Genomic DNA, 15,127 nt, shown 5'->3' with positions numbered 1-15,127 from the left:
ATGCTGACATAATGAGAGGACTAATCGATTAGTTGCCTATAAAAGAAGATATCAACAACCCATTGTGAGACCAGATTTTCCCACACACATACAAACGATGTTGTCTCAAAATTAACCGATTGACAAAGTTGGAGAACTATAGAGACACTCCTATCATGTCCAACTAGCCCCCTACCCCTCCATATGTACCTAACCTAGGAAGGGGCAGAGGACAAGGAAGAGGAGTGATTAACATAGTAAGACCCAACATAGATGGTGGACCAACCTTACCAATGGCCGTAACTATCCCAATTGACTTGTTAAGAATGGGCACTTGGGGTGGCTAGGTAATTGAGCATAGCTCATGCATGAAGCCTAACATATATGAATCCAAAGCGCATGGCAAAGCTAACACAAAGATTTACAAGTGGTGGAGACCATTCATCATATAGAAATCTTTGAGGCTACTACTTGTGAGACATGGCTAATAAATGACATGACAAAGATTCATTCATTTTCCCTAATGCTAGATGGAAAGGCTCACCAATGGTACATATCCTTAAAGCTTGAGGATAAAGTTAACTTCACTTGGCTTAAAAATGTGTTCATGCCAAGTTTTGCATGAAGTGGTGATAAATGGAGCACAGTGGCATAGCTCCATATCATCAAGCAACAAGAGCATGAGCCAATGAGCGATTACGTCTCTCTACTTAAACATCCAATCTCTTAATGTAAAGTTTAGGAGATACTGACTGATGACCAATTGTTGCCATGATTTTGCAAGGGAGTATGAGACCCAAAGATGCACAATTATCTGCTCTTATCTAGACTAGCTTCTATGGCTATATGTTGCAAACTGGCCATAGAGTTCAAGATAACATGTTGGAGTTACCCCAACCAATGTGATATTAAGTCTCCAGCACCATTATAGATCTTGAATTATCATGACTTTGGTTGGGAGAAATAAGTGAGCAACATGACGATTAAAACACGGCCATATTAGAAAAGATGAAGTTAAAAGAGATAATAAAGAGCATCTCTACCCAAGAACAGATTTAACTTGGTGTTCTTGATATATAGACATAATTATATAAACACTAAGTGCCCGCACTTGTGACCCAGACAAATTCTCTATTGTGCTCGTTGTGTGCATTTAGGGAATCGTGATACCACCATGTGTAGGTTCCCTAGACCACATCCAATAGATCAATTGCCTGCACCACCAGGGCAATCTTAAGCTTTACAAGCACTAGTTATTTAAGCTAATGTGGCTACAAGCCCAATGTAAAATGTGCAAAACTATGCAAGGGTTATGCATAGAGTACCCACTAATGTACCCATAATACCACCACCTGCCTTACCATCAGGCAAGCAACAGCCTTGTGCACCGAGAGCCAGAACCGGTGCCAGCCACCACAGTAAGCTGGGTGCCATAGAGCCTCCACAACCGGCCTACACTAGCACGGTTGGCAAACACGGCAACATCAGCTGCACCATAATAAGAAACGCGCCAGGCGATAATAGAACGCGCACGACGTGCCGTGTGGAGAGAGAGACAAGGATTCTCTCTTTTTTTTTCTCACTTCTCTGACAACAGTCCGGCAGCAAGAAAAAAAAAAAACCATCTTGAAGGGTTTTGTTTGCAATCCAGCGTTTCTATAATGGCCATTTGGGATTCAATCTACAGAATTAAAGACTCTTCTCCATGCTCACAAGAGGCTTTTCCCACCATCTCTCCTTTTCTAAAGAATTAAAGGCTCTTCTCCATCTCTCCTTTTCTAAAGAATTAAAGGCTCTTCTCCATCCTCACAAGAGGCTTTTCCCACCATCTCTCCTTTTCTAAAGAAGGCTCCTCAAGGCTTAAGCGCTACATCTAAAGCCTTTCATTAAAAAGCTTTTTGCTTTCAATTTTATTTACTTCATCATGCCGTCATCATCAAGCGAAAACTTGTTGCAAAACAACTCTAACATGTTGAGATATCGAGCTCGTCTAGTGAGGCGGTGGCCACTGATGACCCGCCTGGGGGATAGGCCCCACACTTACACCACTGGCATGGTTGGTGAGATCTTGGGTGATATGCGGCCAGTGGGATGACAGGCTGTGTGACAGCCATTCTAGAGACTGGCATAGTTATAGCGCCAGCTCATTTAGTCGGGTTCACACTATAAAGAACCCGTGTATGTATTGGTTGAGTACCTTTCATATTATGTGTACTCTTATCTTGTATATGGTGTGTTCTCTATTAGGGTTTTGTGAGTGTGTGTGTGTGCTTGCAAGAGCTCAAGCTCTCTTCCCTCCCTGCATCTTTTCATGGTATCAGAGCCTGGTTTGTGCTAAGGGCTAAGCTGCAAGCAAGAGAACCACAGGAAGCGGTACGAGGGTAAGAGCTTCAACTACTCTTCCCTATTGTGTTGGTGATTACACCCTTGTCGGGAGCTCTACGAGAGGCATCGGCAACGATCTCTGATTGAGGAGCTTTCTTCGCGGGAGTAAAGCTATTGGGCAACTATACAGTCCTACGGACTACATTTTTCGGGCCGAAAACGCGTTTCGGGCGCGTCTGGACCTCCGTTTTTCAGAAAGCAGGCGATTTCGAGCACTGCAGGTAAGTCATCGATTCTCTGCAGAACTCTGTTTTAAGAACTGCAAGAAGACAGATTGACTGTGCAGACACTGTGGGTGCTGCAAAGAGGTCTACAGTTGCCATTGGGTGTATGTATGCACATTGAAGTCACTGGTTGTGACATTTGAGAGTACTACAGTACCGCTCTGCAAAAAATACAGCATTTGTGCAGGAAAAACCAGAGTGCAGTTTCTGGTAAAATTGTGTGTTTGGCAATATGTCTAATGATGGCATAACACAGATTGTGGCTGAGAAGCTGGAAAAGAATAACTTCCATGCTTGGAGGTTCAGGTTGACGAATTTCCTGATGGGAAAAGGCTATTGGGACTACATAGAAGGTGAGCATGAAGAGGCACCGGAGATACCCGATATAAATCCGACTGCTGCAGATGTGAAAGAGTTTAAAGACTGGAACCAAGGAGCCATGAAGGTTATGTATTGGCTCTCCATTAGTATACAGGACACCATGATTGGGCACATTCAGGATGCCAAGTCCCCCAAGGAGGCGTGGGACACCTTGGTAAAGCTCTATGAAACAAATACCAAGGCACGTAAGATACAGTTGAAGAATGAACTTCATACTGTGGAGAAAAAGAGCATGTCTGTGAATGACTATGCGCTGAAGATAAAGGGTACTGTGGAATCCCTTGCATCTATTGGTGTGTCAGTGGATGATGATGACAAGGTGGAAGTCTGTCTACGTGGTCTCGGGCCACAATACAAGGCGTTCAAGACGTCTATTCAGACTCGGGAAAACAATCCCAACTTTACAGATTTGGTGTCTATGCTGATTATCGAAGAGAAGAGCTTGGGTAAAGACCAACAGTCTTCACAAAGCAAAAACAGTTCAGAGCAACAGGCCTTCTACACGAGTTCAGGAAGAGGACGAGGTAGAAGAGGCCGTGGACGCGGTCAAGGAGGTGGCCGAACAGGTAATCAGAATTATGGTCAGCAGCAGCAGCAACAACAACAGTCCCAGAATCAACAACAACAACAACAACACGCAGGTGGAAGAGGCAAATTCAGAGGCAGGGGGAGTCAAAGAGGCCGTGGAAATTGGCAAAGGCAATATAATGATGCACGTGAATGCTATTATTGTGGTAAGCCTGGACATGTGCAGGCAGAATGTTATAAGAAGCAGGCTGACATGCAAAATGGGAAAGTGCAGCAAAATAACTATGCATCCTCAAGCAGAAATAATGAGGATAATGAAAGGTTGTTTGTTATGCAGCATGTCGTGAATGCCATGTCTGAAAATGTTGATGCAGCACAAAAAGATAATGTATGGTATGTGGATTCAGGCGCTTCGAACCACATGACGAGTCATGGGGAGTGGTTCAAGGAGATGAAAAACCCGGAAAGACCAGGTTTTGTGGAAACAGGGGATGACACTGCTCATCCAATTGCCCACGTTGGAGATGTGCCATTGTCTATGCAGGATGGCAAAGTGAAGTACCTTGCGCGAACATAACAAAGAATCTGGTTTCAGTTGGCCAGATGATTGAGCAGTGTTTGCAGGTTAAGTTTAACCCTGATGGATGTTATGTTGAAGATTTTAAAGACAAGTGCAGGTTGGTTGCAAAAGGCAACAGAGTGGGCAGAATGTTTACATTAAATGTAGACATGCCTGAAATGAGTGCTGCGATGTTTGCAAATGGTTCAGGAATTGTTGCAGACACAAACATTTGGCATAAAAGGATTGGACATGTAAATATGCAGAGATTGAAGTCTATGCAGACAAAAGGAATTGTGACAGGGCTGCCAAAATTTAAAGTGGAAGGTATGCAAAAAATATGTGAAGCATGCCAATTTGGGAAGCAAACAAAGCATGTGTTTCCACGTAACAGATATGTGAGCAGAAATGCACTAGATGTTGTGCATTCAGATGTATGGGGTCCTACGAAGACCATATCTATGGGAGGCTGCAGGTATTATGTGACTTTGTCATTTGGATACTTTGGGGCCACTTTCTTACATGATCTTGGATCACCCTTTTTGTATGGTACATTGTATAGAGCTATTTCCACGATTTATGAGATTGATTAGCTGTGTCGTTTGTTGCTTTATGTGCTTAATCTCTTGTGTATTTTCTATTTTTTGATTAGTAGCATCAATCATGTTTAACACTCTAAACTTTGATCTAGCATGGAATTGAACATGGTATCAGAGCCACTGGGGGTAGCTTAGCTTAGATTTATGCTTGATTAAGGTAATATATCTTATTATGAATTTCTTCTTCATTTATGGTTTAAGTTAGTCTCCTTTCTCTACTCCCTCTTTTTATTTTTCCTTTTTGGTAATATTAGAGTCCTCTCCCTCCTTGGCATAATTAGAGTCCTTAAACTCTTCGCTAGAGAGAGAGAGAGAGAGAGAGAGAGAGAGAGAGAGAGAGAGAGAGCTCAATAATGCAATCTCCAAAAAATCCAAGGTTGAATCACACTCACTATGTGTAAGCACACCACTTTGAGTGCATGCACTAAGAATAGTAGTCAAACTTGTTTTTTATGGTGGCAAGCATCTATCCATCTATAGCAGTTCAGCCACCATAGAAATGACAATAATCCACTACACGTCCTTAAACTCTTTGCTAGAGAGAGAGAGAGAGAGAGAGAGAGAGAGAGAGAGAGAGAGCTCAATAATGCAATCTCCAAAAATTCCAAGGTATCAAAGAGCATAGCACGGCATAAGACAAGAGAAATAGAATAACATCACCATCAAGATAAGATTGGGTACAATCTCCCCCCCCCATGCGTGTAGCTCCACTTCCACGACATGAGAATTTAGAGAATTGTATTCATAAAAATAGCCTAAAGAGCTAATAATAGATGTGCATACAATTTGGGCTTGCTTTTCCCACTTTTGGGTATTGCTTTACATATTATTAACCATATGAAAGCTCCTAAGGTTTGTATATATAAAAGCCTTTGCCAAAATATAAATGCTATTGGGTTTACACATGAAATAACTTTGTGCACATATATGTTAACCTTGTGCACATTTGCACATTCCATTAAGCCAATTTATGTGCACATTAAATCAAGCATATTTTTATATGATTATTAATTCAACAAAAATATGATAAAATATATACCTCTGTAATAGTCCTCCCGTTTGAGGAAGCAACTATCCTCAGTTGTGTAGAAGAAAATGCTACAACATCATCATCATGTTTGTAGCTATCAATGTCATAACGTGAAACAAACTCAGAGGTTCATTACCCAAGCATGGCTCAGAGGCACAAAGGCATGGCTCAGAGGCTCGGATGAACATGACTGCAGCAATAAAACTCGTGCGACACCTAAATTGGTGATCCTCTCACTCATCATCAAATCACAAATAATATACAAAAAATGACCTAGCAACATGAAAGACTATTCTAATACACGATTAACAAAAATGATCACCATCTTCACACCACCGCTCAATCCACCAGCTATACGACGCCTCAATCGGTACCCTCGTGCAGTGCGACACCTCAATCGATACCCTCGTACTTCTTGTTGGCTATACTCATAGAAATTGTCCACGCTAGTTAAACAATTAATTGAAGATGTCAATTAATCCCAACGTCATCTTGAGATATAGACAACCCATAAGTATTCAAATCATAACCACACACATGTTTGCCAGGCGTAAGTAACCTGGGAATCACCCCTCCATATACAAACCAACTGGAACAAACAGTGGAGGCCCCACATGCATGCTATATATGGGCATCCTCGATATATAGTTGTGTAAATGCAAGAGAGGATGGCTTCATGATTGGTATGGAAGACTAGATCTACACATAATGCATATGAAATAAACCAATCAAATGAATGTAAGTAAAACGAGTCTAAGTGTCCCATACCACATAGTTGGAATAAACCATGCACAACCTTTTTCACTTGACTATCATTGATCCTTGCACCAGTATGCATTGGGGAAGATGCCCAAATGGGAGAGCATGGCGAGGTAATGGTGAAAGATAGATGACATAAATGTGTTCCACATACACACATAGATGACATAAATGTGTCTGGAGTAAGTATATGAAACCAATATGATGTCCCATACCACCAGATTAAGTCCATACATCACTTCCTTCATAATAGAAGTTTGAGGCGGAGTGACCAGTTCCTTTTAAAACTTAAATTCCGACACAAATTTTCTATATCTTAAAAATTTATTTAAATTACTGAATTTCAACTAATCTTAATGTTGAATCTATGGTTTATTAATCAGGTTGTAAAAATATTATAGAAGGCTTTTGAAAAAGTTTTACAAAAGGAAGTGAATATATACATACCTCCATCGTTGTGGTGTGATTGAAATAATCTATCAAAAACAATATTAACACTCGAAAGAGATGTGAATCATTATTGCTTCTATGAATAGGGTATATAAAGTTATTAAACAGAATTTCATGAGAAACTTAACGTCATAAGAATATAAGATAAATTGATTCAGGAGTATAAGGGTAGAAAATACTAACCTTGAGTTGAAAAGCTTACATATATTTGATTGCAATGATATTTTGGAAGGTGTTCGAATCAATGTCTGAAAGATAAAACTTACATAGAAATATTGAAAAAATTATTTACTAAGTTATAGAGGGTAGCAACTTACTTGTAAGTGTTGAATAACTTTGCTACGAAATACATCATTAAAAGGACACAAATAATCACAAGCATATGTGACGTTTTTAATTTGTTGATGATTAAAATTATAGAAATTGGAGAAACTTACTTGGGTTGTAATGCAAAGTATCAGCTATAGAAGAAAACGAATTGACAAATAATATTTTTTATTTTATGCAAATAATCAAATGACATTAGGTGAATACTTAATTGGTAAATCATTAAACACTTCAATTGTTAATTTATAAAATTTAAAAAGTGTAATTATTACTTAGCTTGAACTGCGAAAATATACACTTGTAACAAAATACAACATGTATTAAGCATTATAATCGAAATTATATATATATATATATATATATATATATATATTTACAATACTTATCTTATGCAAAGCTTGTTGACTTGAATTGTAAAATAAATGGTTAGATAAGGCACAAAATATCCATACAATATTTTGCAGGTGTTGATACTTAACTTGTGAAGTGTTGAGTTAAAGTATAAAAATGATTAGCAAGGCACTATTATCGACATAGGAAAATTAATTTGGTAAAGTTTTTGTTGTTACCTCGTGGTCCATAGAGCTTGAAAGCATATGAGGTTTACTATTAAAAATATTTTTTAGAAATTTTAAACTAAATTTATATATATATATATATATTCTAAATAAATAAATATATATAAATATATATAAATATATATAAATATATATATATATATATATATATATGAATGATGTAAGAGGTTTGTTCAATAAGCTTAATAATATAAGCTTTGAATTAAGGCATTATAAGTTTTAAGTAGAACTTTAAAAAAAAAGCTTTGGTAAAGCCCCCCATTTTAAAGCTTATTAGTTTGTATTAGCTCCTTTTATTTAATATATATATATAAGTTTTAAATCTTATACATTAAGCTTTTCAAACAAAAATAAAGTTTCTTTATTGACTGCCGAGGCTTTTTATATATATATATATATATATATATATATAACGAAGCTTTTATCAAAATGGCTCCACCTCAAACGACTGCGCGGAACAGAAAAGAAAAGAAGAAATTGAATTTTCCTTTAATAAATACAAAGCTTTTACTAAAGCTTTATGTTATAAGCTTATTAGCTCGTTTTGGAGAGAAGTTTGAAAATTCAGATGTGGTACTGCTCGCTGCGCCTAAGCTGATTTCGCCAAGAGTTGAATTGTCACCAGCCTTGGTAGAGATAAAAGAAGATTTTATTTTATTTTTTGGCTTGGGTTTCCCACAATTTTTTTCCCACTGGAATCAGCAATATGCTCTTCTTTTCTTCTAAATTGTTTTCCAGATTGTTTTGTGGGAAATCCTCTATCTTCCTTTATACATTTTGAGCATACAAAAATTTTGAAATTAGGGTCATACTCCTCTTGCTTTGCTTATTAAATCCATACAGACCATCTTGAAGAGGCTTAAAATTCAAGAAGGTGGTTTTGTGGTTTTAGAAACCCACTAATGGTTTTCTACCTCGCCTTCTTTCAACCATACATATCCATAAACCCATGAACATGGAATTTACAAAATCACCTTTATCTTTGTCTCTTTCACCTCTTTGTCCCACAAGTCCTTCATCCTCTTCAAGAAATTCAATTAATCCAAGGCTTCAAGAAGATTGAATTAATCCAAAGCTCTCATACCACTTTGAGAGGACCCTTTTGTACTTCTTGAAGAAATTCAAAACTCACAAAATACATCAAAAATTAACAAAGACTTGAATTAAATTAATATCAAATAGCATAGCATGGCATAAGACAAGAGAAATAGAATAACATCACCATCAAGACAAGATTGGGTGCAATCTCCCCCCCCCCCTCTCCCCATGCATGTAGCTCCACTTCCACAACATGAGTATTTAGAGAATTGTATTCATAAAAATAGCCCAAGGAGCTAAAAATAGATGTGCGTACAATTTGGGCTTGCTTTTCCAACTTTTGGGTATTGCTTTATATATTATTAACCATATGAAAGTTCCTAAGGCTTGTACATATAAAAGCCTTTGCTCAAATATAAATGCTATTGGATCTTTACACCTGAAATAACGTTGTGCACATTTGCACATATATGATAACCTTGTGCACATTCACACATTCCATTAAGTCGATTCCTGCGAATATTAAATCAAGCATATTTTTCTATGATTATTAATTCATAAAAAAATATGATAAAATATACACCTGTAAACAACCATCTACTTGATTGTGTGACGACATCACTGCAGTAGCTCTCCTAAGCCACTGTAGCAGAGAATGTGAGGTAGATGACTGGTGGTTGCATATCAAACACAACATTGAGTTTCTTGTGTGGCCTGTAAGAAGTTCCCCACCACAGCTACACAACAAACCAAGTAACTATAGAAGTTCCTTCTCAACAGTAGACTCAGTGGCAACAAGGGTATTTTCCTTCACAAGGCTCGTTCTCTATAGTAACGATGTTTCTCCTCTGGGGCTTTAGTTCAAGATAAGGCAGTGTTTCTCTATCTTTTGTGTGTCTTGAAACCCTAAGGGTTGAACTTTAGCAACTTGAAGATTATATGTGAATGTTTTCAAAATAGTAGAGGGTTTTTATGTTGTAATTCGACATCCTCTAATCAACACCATGCATAGTTTTTGCATGTATCAAATTGAGGGTAGCATTTCCCCCTGAAAACCATGTAATTTTTAACACTATGAAAAACTTGAAGTAGTGAAAACTAGAGAGTTGATAAATCATTAGCATAGTGTGGTGAGTGGACTTTGGCCAAATCTTATATGCTTAAAATCTAGGAGAGTGATTGGTAACCATCTTACTCCGGAAGATAGTGCATCAAACCTCCCAGGATAGTCTTGTTAGATAAATGTTGAATCGGGTCACTCTATAAGCAGCCAATTAAGTGTGTTTACTTGGAGACGACTAACAACTATTGAAACAAGTATCAAGGAATCCATGGAGAATGCTACAAGAAACAAGGAGCAAGTGGACAAGAGGATTGTATCTTTTCCCACCAGAAGATCTAGAATCGTTATCCAAAAGGATTATTCGGGTTATAACCAGAACTGAACAAAAAGGATTAATCATCTGACTATGGTCAAGAAATGAGCTAAAGATTACACGTGTTGAGGAAGGAACGATTACACAAACCATTCTTAGTCTATGCTAAAGGGTTATGTGAGTTACAACTAGAAGATGAACAAGAGGCTCAATCATCTGATTATGGTTAGGAAATGAGCCAGAGATTAATGGGTGTTGAGGGAAGAATGATTACATAAACCATTCCTAACTATGGTCAAGGAATAAGCATAGGATTAATAGGTGTTAAGGGAGGAACACTTGCACAAACCATTCCTCCTCCCCCATCAATTTTGGTGCGAGGACAGAATCTTAACAAATACATTTCCCTTGGAGGGGGATGATGCTTTTGCTGCTCATAGGATTAGAGGAGAATTCTTAGAAGATGAAATAAAAAAGGCACAGCTAACGAGTGAAAATTATTACTCGCAAAAAGCAAGGCTTGGTTGGATGCACGAGCCAATGCAGAATGGAGAAACAATGAGAGATTGTGATCTCTGAAGTCCACAGAGTTCCAGTTAAAGCTTTGATAACTTATGTGACCACACAAGCCTAGGTACTTGCTCAAGCACTAGAAGAGGGGATGCCGCCCTTAGAGCCAATTTTAAGAAGGCTTTAGGGAGGGTTGGAAGAAATCTATGTGAACTAACATTTGTGAAGCCTTATGCTGACATAATGAGAGGACTAATCGATTAGTTGCCTATAAAAGAAGATATCAACAACCCATTGTGAGACCAGATTTTCCCACACACATACAAACGATGTTGTCTCAAAATTAACCGATTGACAAAGTTGGAGAACTATAGAGACACTCCTATCATGTCCAACTAGCCCCCTACCCCTCCATATGTACCTAACCTAGGAAGGGGCAGAGGACAAGGAAGAGGAGTGATTAACATAGTAAGACCCAACATAGATGGTGGACCAACCTTACCAATGGCCGTAACTATCCCAATTGACTTGTTAAGAATGGGCACTTGGGGTGGCTAGGTAATTGAGCATAGCTCATGCATGAAGCCTAACATATATGAATCCAAAGCGCATGGCAAAGCTAACACAAAGATTTACAAGTGGTGGAGACCATTCATCATATAGAAATCTTTGAGGCTACTACTTGTGAGACATGGCTAATAAATGACATGACAAAGATTCATTCATTTTCCCTAATGCTAGATGGAAAGGCTCACCAATGGTACATATCCTTAAAGCTTGAGGATAAAGTTAACTTCACTTGGCTTAAAAATGTGTTCATGCCAAGTTTTGCATGAAGTGGTGATAAATGGAGCACAGTGGCATAGCTCCATATCATCAAGCAACAAGAGCATGAGCCAATGAGCGATTACGTCTCTCTACTTAAACATCCAATCTCTTAATGTAAAGTTTAGGAGATACTGACTGATGACCAATTGTTGCCATGATTTTGCAAGGGAGTATGAGACCCAAAGATGCACAATTATCTGCTCTTATCTAGACTAGCTTCTATGGCTATATGTTGCAAACTGGCCATAGAGTTCAAGATAACATGTTGGAGTTACCCCAACCAATGTGATATTAAGTCTCCAGCACCATTATAGATCTTGAATTATCATGACTTTGGTTGGGAGAAATAAGTGAGCAACATGACGATTAAAACACGGCCATATTAGAAAAGATGAAGTTAAAAGAGATAATAAAGAGCATCTCTACCCAAGAACAGATTTAACTTGGTGTTCTTGATATATAGACATAATTATATAAACACTAAGTGCCCGCACTTGTGACCCAGACAAATTCTCTATTGTGCTCATTGTGTGCATTTAGGGAATCGTGATACCACCATGTGTAGGTTCCCTAGACCACATCCAATAGATCAATTGCCTGCACCACCAGGGCAATCTTAAGCTTTACAAGCACTAGTTATTTAAGCTAATGTGGCTACAAGCCCAATGTAAAATGTGCAAAACTATGCAAGGGTTATGCATAGAGTACCCACTAATGTACCCATAATACCACCACCTGCCTTACCATCAGGCAAGCAACAGCCTTGTGCACCGAGAGCCAGAACCGGTGCCAGCCAGCCACAGTAAGCTGGGTGCCATAGAGCCTCCACAACCGGCCTACACTAGCACGGTTGGCAAACACGGCAACATCAGCTGCACCATAATAAGAAACGCGCCAGGCGATAATGGAACGCGCACGACGTGCCGTGTGGAGAGAGAGACAAGGATTCTCTCTTTTTTTTCTCACTTCTCTGACAACAGTCCGGCAGCAAGAAAAAAAAAAAACCATCTTGAAGGGTTTTGTTTGCAATCCAGCGTTTCTATAATGGCCATTTGGGATTCAATCTACAGAATTAAAGACTCTTCTCCATGCTCACAAGAGGCTTTTCCCACCATCTCTCCTTTTCTAAAGAATTAAAGGCTCTTCTCCATCTCTCCATTTCTAAAGAATTAAAGGCTCTTCTCCATCCTCACAAGAGGCTTTTCCCACCATCTCTCCTTTTCTAAAGAAGGCTCCTCAAGGCTTAAGCGCTACATCTAAAGCCTTTCATTAAAAAGCTTTTTGCTTTCAATTTTATTTACTTCATCATGCCGTCATCATCAAGCGAAAACTTGTTGCAAAACAACTCTAACATGTTGAGATATCGAGCTCGTCTAGTGAGGCGGTGGCCACTGATGACCCGCCTGGGGGATAGGCCCCACACTTACACCACTGGCATGGTTGGTGAGATCTTGGGTGATATGCGGCCAGTGGGATGACAGGCTGTGTGACAGCCATTCTAGAGACTGGCATAGTTATAGCGCCAGCTCATTTAGTCGGGTTCACACTATAGAGAACCCGTGTATGTATTGGTTGAGTACCTTTCATATTATGTGTACTCTTATCTTGTATATGGTGTGTTCTCTATTAGGGTTTTGTGAGTGTGTGTGTGTGCTTGCAAGAGCTCAAGCTCTCTTCCCTCCCTGCATCTTTTCATGGTATCAGAGCCTGGTTTGTGCTAAGGGCTAAGCTGCAAGCAAGAGAACCACAGGAAGCGGTACGAGGGCAAGAGCTTCAACTACTCTTCCCTATTGTGTTGGTGATTACACCCTTGTCGGGAGCTCTACGGGAGGCATCGGCAACGATCTCTGATTGAGGAGCTTTCTTCGCGGGAGTAAAGCTATTGGGCAACTATACAGTCCTACGGACTACATTTTTCGGGCGCGTCTGGACCTCCGTTTTTCAGAAAGCAGGGGATTTCGAGCACTGCAGGTAAGTCATCGATTCTCTGCAGAACTCTGTTTTAAGAACTGCAGGAAGACAGATTGACTGTGCAGACACTGTGGGTGCTGCAAAGAGGTCTACAGTTGCCATTGGGTGTATGTATGCACATTGAAGTCACTGGTTGTGACATTTGAGAGTACTACAGTACCGCTCTGCAAAAAATACAGCATTTGTGCAGGAAAAACCAAAGTGCAGTTTCTGGTAAAATTGTGTGTTTGGCAATATGTCTAATGATGGCATAACACAGATTGTGGCTGAGAAGCTGGAAAAGAATAACTTCCATGCTTGGAGGTTCAGGTTGACGAATTTCCTGATGGGAAAAGGCTATTGGGACTACATAGAAGGTGAGCATGAAGAGGCACCGGAGATACCCGATATAAATCCGACTGCTGCAGATGTGAAAGAGTTTAAAGACTGGAACCAAGGAGCCAGGAAGGTTATGTATTGGCTCTCCATTAGTATACAGGACACCATGATTGGGCACATTCAGGATGCCAAGTCCCCCAAGGAGGCGTGGGACACCTTGGTAAAGCTCTATGAAACAAATACCAAGGCACGTAAGATACAGTTGAAGAATGAACTTCATACTGTGGAGAAAAAGAGCATGTCTGTGAATGACTATGCGCTGAAGATAAAGGGTACTGTGGAATCCCTTGCATCTATTGGTGTGTCAGTGGATGATGATGACAAGGTGGAAGTCTGTCTACGTGGTCTCGGGCCACAATACAAGGCGTTCAAGACGTCTATTCAGACTCGGGAAAACAATCCCAACTTTACAGATTTGGTGTCTATGCTGATTATCGAAGAGAAGAGCTTGGGTAAAGACCAACAGTCTTCACAAAGCAAAAACAGTTCAGAGCAACAGGCCTTCTACACGAGTTCAGGAAGAGGACGAGGTAGAAGAGGCCGTGGACGCGGTCAAGGAGGTGGCCGAACAGGTAATCAGAATTATGGTCAGCAGCAGCAGCAACAACAACAGTCCCAGAATCAACAACAACAACAACAACACGCAGGTGGAAGAGGCAAATTCAGAGGCAGGGGGAGTCAAAGAGGCCGTGGAAATTGGCAAAGGCAATATAATGATGCACGTGAATGCTATTATTGTGGTAAGCCTGGACATGTGCAGGCAGAATGTTATAAGAAGCAGGCTGACATGCAAAATGGGAAAGTGCAGCAAAATAACTATGCATCCTCAAGCAGAAATAATGAGGATAATGAAAGGTTGTTTGTTATGCAGCATGTCGTGAATGCCATGTCTGAAAATGTTGATGCAGCACAAAAAGATAATGTATGGTATGTGGATTCAGGCGCTTCGAACCACATGACGAGTCATGGGGAGTGGTTCAAGGAGATGAAAAACCCGGAAAGACCAGGTTTTGTGGAAACAGGGGATGACACTGCTCATCCAATTGCCCACGTTGGAGATGTGCCATTGTCTATGCAGGATGGCAAAGTGAAGTACCTTGCAGATGTACTTCATGTACCGAACATAACAAAGAATCTGGTTTCAGTTGGCCAGATGATTGAGCAGTGTTTGCAGGTTAAGTTTAACCCTGATGGATGTTATGTTGAAGATTTTAAAGACAAGTGCAG

The sequence above is a fragment of the Cibotium barometz genome, chromosome 48 (genome assembly GCF_041138505.1).
Source record: "Cibotium barometz isolate CiBa-2024 chromosome 48, ASM4113850v1, whole genome shotgun sequence".
In the NCBI taxonomy this organism is placed as follows: Eukaryota; Viridiplantae; Streptophyta; class Polypodiopsida; order Cyatheales; family Cibotiaceae; genus Cibotium; species Cibotium barometz.
The sequence above is the reverse complement of the archived record's forward strand: the minus strand, read 5'-3'. Positions refer to the sequence as shown.